At 41.6% G+C, this 6,903-nt stretch overlaps 1 protein-coding gene across 1 annotated transcript in view; it reads left to right on the top strand.

Annotated features, from left to right (window-relative positions):
• The window catches only part of FAM49B (family with sequence similarity 49 member B), a 77,729-nt gene that overhangs the window by 11,413 nt on the left and 59,413 nt on the right, over positions 1-6,903 (top strand). The window contains exon 2 of the mRNA XM_026646521.1: positions 5,669-5,705. The gene's annotated coding sequence lies outside the window, so the exon portion shown is untranslated. The remainder of the gene's footprint in view (positions 1-5,668; positions 5,706-6,903) is intronic.

The raw sequence follows: 6,903 nt of genomic DNA, 5'->3' as shown, positions 1-6,903 counted from the left end.
ACTTGACTTTGGGGTGCTGCCCCGCCCTGACTAAGGGCCTGGGCTACCGGACTTGGTTTCTGCTCAGTCCCTGCCACAAGGGCCTGAACCCCTTGAACTGTTGTTTGCTGCCCCGCCCTAATTGAGGGCTTGGGTTCCCTGACCTTGTTTGGGCTCAGCTCCTAGGCAAGGACCTGAGCCCCTTGACCCCGGGTTTATTGCCCGCCCGGACCAAGGGCCTGGGCTCCCCCCTGATTGCCTTGCTACGGCTCAGCTCCTGAGGGAAGGACTGAGCCCAGAGATTGTGTTCTTGCCCAACCCCTGAGGCAAGGACTGGCGCCCAAAATCCCTAACCCTAAGCGTTAGGTGCCCCGGCCTGACTGAGGGCCGGGACTTAGCTATTCGCGGTATTGGCTCAGCCTGCAGGGAGGCTCTGAGCCCCTCGGACCCTTGTGTGTGGCCCCGCCCTGAGCTAGCGTTTGGGCCTGTTTAACCTTGTGCTTTTGTTAGCCCCTGCCTGAGGGGCGGAGCCCCGAGGCTTTCGGACGCCAAGGACCGATTTGGGGCCGCGTAGTGACTTGGCCTGGCTCCCGACGGCCCCTGAGAGGGCCCAGCTCCCGCACCGGACTATTACAGTTAGGTTAGCATTTAAATGTGATTGTTATTCAAGGCTGAAGAATTACAAAAGAAAAATTAAACAGAAATAAAACAAACATAGGAACTATAAAAGAAACCAGGCATTTTTAAATGTACATATTATACTAGGTACGGTAAGTGGTGGGCCAGTTCTTCAAGCATCTTGTTTTTCATTATCATCTCTTTATCTGCTTCAACTGCTTTGTCTATATCTTTGTCGACATCATCAGTATCTCCTTGTTCTTCATCAGATGAATAATGAGTTAAATCTTCATCTGCCATTTTCTTCTCTAATCATAAATTGTGATTCATGGTCACCAGTTTCCCAGCAGTGCAGGTCTTCAGTCTATTTGGGTTTTTGAATGGTTGGTTCCCCAAACCAACCAGTTTCGTTCTGCACATGCAGTTGAACACTGAAGTGTTAAAAAGAATTTCTGCCACTGTAGTTAGAGAGCATGGAGGACACAACCCTTTCCAGCGTGATGAAGGAGCAAACTGTTTTGATTCAACTGCTGGGATTGCACTTCAAATTGTTTTATGACTTTTTGCTTTATAATTTGCTACCTCCATCAGAATTGCTTGTTTGTATTTCCTTTAAATTGGCAAAAGCCACCACGAGGTCACAATGTGAATCAAATACATTATCAGAAAGGTCTTGGCCCTGAAAATATGCTCCAGAAGGTAGGCAACATTGTGTGTTGGAGTGATCACTTGATTTTTCTATGATATTATTTTGTTGTCATTTTCTCTTTAGCTTTTGTAAGTGGATTGTATTCAGTATTCTCACAAATACGTTTCTTGACATTCAAGAACTATCATTATCCATATTCTGAATGGACTGAGCTTATGGGTTCAAGCAGTGAAATGAATTTTGAGTTTCGCATCCAAAAGATACTGTCATCAAGAATGTGAGTGTGGATACTCGGGGGCATCATCCAGCTAATCGTTCTTCAACAGCAGCTGATTGAAGAGCCTTCTTGCATCTTTGAGACATTTAATAGAGATTTCCTGTTGAGTATGACATGGCTCGCTCAGTGTGGATAAAATCAAGGGCTGTACTAAGTGATGATGAAAAATGGCTTCTAGTAAATGTTTGTTTTTGAGAATCTTGACAATGCTTGGCACTTTTGACACATGATGAGAAAGTTGTCAGATCTTTAACATCACCAGTGAAAAGCTGCATTATCTGGGCAGCACATCCATAACACACAAGGTCTGGATACTGATTTATTAACAGAGCCAGGCAGCTTTCATATTAGCTGCATTGTCAGTCACAACTGAAATTACCTTCAATGGACCAGTTCTCTGATTACATTTTTTTAATTGGTCAGCAATATATTGAGCCATGTGATGAAACTCAGTTGTGCATTGATTGTGGAATTACCACCATGACGTTGCTTACATTCTCATTGTGAATGTTGCACCATCCATCAGACACTAAAGACACGTGAAGAGCTTGTGCAATAAGAACACCAACTCTTTTTCACGTTGTCCATTTTGGGATTCAGAAGACTTTCTGCAACCATTTCCTACTTGACACTTCGTAAATTGGATACGACTTATGAAAAAATTCTAGCATATAAGGATTTTCAGCCATATGACATTATGTATTGCTAGCATGAATAGCTCTAGCAAACATACAGTCACGTTTGTTTTCTGGTCATTGGACATTCTGTTCAAAAATGTCTTAATACCAATTTGATGAACATCTGAAGACTTTCCTGGATTAGGAGTTTTTGATGCTATAGCAGATGAAGTAGTAAAATTTGTATTAAAAGATGAAAAAATGTAATTAGCTTCACTTTAATTGACGCTCATATTACTGTCTTCATCAAAAGACTACATGCTTTCTGATGATGCTGCCAAAAGTGAAGTAGGGAAATGCACAGAAGAAAACAAATTTTGTTGCAGACTAATTTTCCATTTCTTGGTGTTTGACTGGACACACACATCACAAAAATTCAACAAGTGTTTCTCCATTCAGTCTACATGTGTCTCATACTCAGAAGAATAGAATATGCACTTAGTTTTTCCATGTCTAGTAAAAAAAAAAAAAAATTATTTAGGCTTTCCTGGACTCTGTATAATTCATTGTCACTGTTATTAATGTCTCACTACTTCTGGGATGCTCTCTAGATTATGAAGTATCTCTTCTGTTTCAATCAACCAGTAGCCATTCAGTTCTATTTCTAACTGCTGCTATCCCAGAAGATTCCAACCAATCAGTGTTTTAGGACATGCTGCCCCTTCTTTCCAGGACCCCTATAGACTTCTAGATAACATGAAGAGAGAGGGAGGAAGACAGCCCTGTAGCAAATCAATGGACTCATAAGCAGGAGGAGGAGGAACAGAATAGAAAGGGAGGTTCCTGTACCAAAATGTGATGTCATACTCCTCTCATTAGCATAGAACTTTTCATATTATCAGTAATGGTTGGCTGAGGATGTGTGTCATGACCGGGACAAGGGTGGTCAGATCTAGTGGTTGGGACAGGAGTTTTGAGCCAGGTTGAGTCGTGTACTGGTAGATCAGAGTCTGAGACAGGCCAGAGAGTGAACCGAGAATCGGGTGTCGGGAGGCATACAGGGTCAGGTTACCAAGAGATTGGGATCAGGCGCAGGGTTACAGACAGCAATCGAAGAGCAAAGATGAGGACAAACCAGGGTCAGAGGCTGGAGACTAGGGTCAATCACAACCAGGGGTTTGGAGCAGAGACAGACAGGCAGTCTGTGGTGTTGCTCAGGCAGCTACCCTTCATGGCTTCCTTGTTTAAGTACTGGTATTGGCCACTCAGAGGGCTGTGAGGGGCCACCACTCAGGTTCTGCTGGCCCGTATCTCCTGCCAAGCCCAGCCTCACAGGGTCCTCCCATGGAAGCGCAGCTTGAGCCTCCTATGGTGATGCTGTTTGCTTTGAAAGTGCGGGGGAGGTGCTGGGGCAATTAAAAGCTGTGATACTTTTGTTTAAGGAAGAGGCTTAATGTCTGGACATTTTTTTCTCTTTGTGTTGGGAGAGAGGGTTAATGACTTTGAACCCTCCTCTCCTCCCACTCCCTTCTGAGTTAGTTTCTTTGGGGCAGGAAGTGTGTCTTTTAAATTGTTTACTGTGCTTTGAAAACTGCCATGTACATTAATGATATAAAAATACATAATACATAATGTTTGTTCTAGAACATGTAATGACACATCAAGAAGATGCTCAGCTTTCAGTTGGTTCCCTTTTTTCCCCAACAGGTGGCATTAGCATATAGTAAAGGGTATTGATCAAGACATTTAAGTAGGCTTGGTAACAGATGACACCATGGTGCAGTCAAAAAGATAGGCCACTGCCTACATCTGGACATTCTTACAGGAGTATCTGACAGGTGGTCAAATAATAGGGGGCTAGTTATTGTGCAGATGACATTATTTGACCAGTAAGTTGACCGGCTTGTCAAGCCTAGCCTTGATGCCAGGCTGCATGGAATAGCGTAGGGCACATGCACAATAGTCCAATGTATTTAACCCTCGAGCAGAAAACTGGAGAGCAAGAAGCAGCTGCAGGCAGATCCCAGCAGAGCAGGGAGACTAAACAGAATGTTAGGTGCTTGGCTGCAGCAAACTGGCAAATGCTGTGGCAAAAGTTCTGATTTTATGTTATACTGGAAAAATGCCAAATTCCATTGTTGTAGATTTGTATAGTCCACAGGGCTCTGGCTGAAACAATTCAGGCAGTTCACATGTCTTAGCTATATGTCTATTTCAGGTTGGCCATAGATTCAGACAGGCATCACTGCTTTGGTTTATGCTCACTCATGGTTCGAGGTTATGTCTGTGACCATGAAGGCTATAAACATTTTTTTTTTTTTTTTTAAAGAAAGCATAAAAAAGAGAGGAAAGGTAGGGTTGTCATGATCCCTCAAAACCTCTTAGTGACCTCCAGACTGAGAATCCCTGTTCGAATACAAAAGGTAGTTAACCTGAAACATTCAACTGAGGTAATGGAAGAAGCAGTTGGTTGTTATTTGTAAGGAAGAGGGCAGGAGCGAATAGCCAATCAGTAGAGGAGAAAGTAGATGCTACTCACTTACAAAGAGTCCCCAGTCAGGAATCAGGCTCTAATGTACTAAACACTGCCTATGTGTACACATGCGCGCACACACACAAAAGTAGTCTGAGATCATTAGTATCTGATCTGGGTACTGCCGGGTGGGGGACTAACTGGGGTTCCTCTTTCTCCCTCCATCCCTGTCTCTCCTGGTGCTACAGTACCTGCTGAGTGTTCTTGTTTGGTACTGTTATCAGTAGAAAATATTGCAGATTCTAGCTTGGGAGCTGCATTGGATTCAGTGGATTTCCCTGCTTCCTTTTGAGGCATGCTGTTAACATATTTTAGTGGTGTTTCTTTTTTATATTAACCCTAAAATGTTCGATAGTTGATGCAAATAACATATAGCACAGACTAGGAGCCATATGGCCTTCCTCACTGCACAGATGTAACCCTTTGATGTATTTATCACGGGTGCAGACTCCTAAAAGAAGCATGTTCTGAGCACTGGAGCCAGACCTTCTGATGTTCTGTTTTCAGAAGAGTCTCATGATATTTAGTGTCTTTTAAAGCTTCTCAGTCTTTTACAGTATTTGAAAACTTTTGCCTTTGTCTTGAGAGCCTAGAGATTAACGTAATGATGGCATATGTGTACTAATGGCTAAATTAAAGCTAGCAAACTCCTCTAAAACAAATTTTGAATCCAAGTTGCAAAATAATCAGGACTGCTTGGTCTATTCTTATCAGTGAAACGAACTAGCATGTGGTACTGAGCCCTTGGTTAAAAACCCCCCACACTTGTAAAAGGTCTCAGTACTGTTCACCGCTGGTGTTTTATACTTCCAACAGTTTCAAAAGAGAACAGTACAGTGGATCAAAAAGATATATATTCTTTTTATAAAGCTAGGTAGTCTGTTTTAAACATCTTAAATGTAGGCTTTTGTAACCCATTTAATATTTATTAAAATGCTTTATAAAATCTAGATGCAGAAAATGTTATTTCATAATGTATGTTTGTTTTTTTACAGACGGGGGGCCAAAAACAGAGAGCAGCACTGGCTGTAGGTAAGAATTGTAACTTCTCTATCACTGTGTAAGTGCATTGGTGGGGAGAGAATTGGCCAAGGGAACTAAAACTATAAGCTTTTAAAAGATAGCAAATGGAAGAATATTGTTAAGCTAGCATTAATTGTATCTTGAAGGAAAAGCTCCAGCTGGCTACTTTAATTTTAGAAATGTACAAAGCTCATTGGGAATTACTTAGATTTTCAGCCTAGAAAAGAATGCCTGAAACTTATTCATGGTTGTTTGCAGTGCTATGGCAACCATGTTGGTCGCAGGGTAGATGAAAGAATATATTTTATTGGACCAACTTCTGATGGTGGAAGATACAATCTTTTGAGCTTCTTACCTTCCACCATCAGAAGTTGGTCCAATAAAAGATATTACCCCACCTACCTTTTCTCTCACTTATTCATTGTCTTACTTTTAACCTTCAGAAGGTAGGAGAGAGTATAAATATGCTTGATCTACTAATTTTTTTCATTGAGATTCACTTTATACAGTATCTTGCCAGGGAGAAAACAGATAAGGAGTCATTTGCTTCTGCATTGCTCCTTCAACATCCTAACACAGTCTTCAACTTCATTAACAGTGAAGGAATAAGAAGATAACTTGAAGAAAGCTCATCGAAATGGCTTTCATTTAAAGAAACATGGGCTCTGAGCATGTAAATCATTGATAGCCTTTAAAAATGATAATGACCTTCAAGGGCAGTGTTTCTTAAACTCTTTGGAAGACCTACACAAAGAGAAAACTAATTGCTTCAGATCTTTGCTACACACTAAAAATGCTTTCTTAATGTGGCTACAGTTGCATCTGCTTTAGGATCTTTCCTAAACCAGATGTTTTACCTTCAAAACAAGCAACATCTTCTACCACCTTTTTAAGATTCTGTGAAATGGGGAAAGGGGGTGTGCACTATAAAGTCCACACCCCTTTTAGCTTTTTGTCTTGCAGTCATATAAGTTAGCACATAGAACATCGTTGTATTGTACCTCCATGTTTATCTGGTGTTGTGCCAACAGTGCTGGCTGTCTCTTAGCTAGAGATGCTGAAGAAGATACCACTGGCACCGGACAGAAGAAAAATGAACCTTATCTCTTAGTTTTGATGCATCATCAAGAAAGCGTTTGAATCACAGGGGGAAAAATTACCTGCACCTGTCTGATTAGTGTTGGGAGTAGTGTCAAGAAGTCTCTTC

This window comes from Terrapene carolina, unplaced genomic scaffold (genome assembly GCF_002925995.2).
Source record: "Terrapene carolina triunguis isolate 2854851 unplaced genomic scaffold, T_m_triunguis-2.0 Scaffold58, whole genome shotgun sequence".
Lineage (NCBI taxonomy): Eukaryota > Metazoa > Chordata > Testudines > Emydidae > Terrapene > Terrapene triunguis.
The sequence above is the reverse complement of the archived record's forward strand: the minus strand, read 5'-3'. Positions and strand labels throughout refer to the sequence as shown.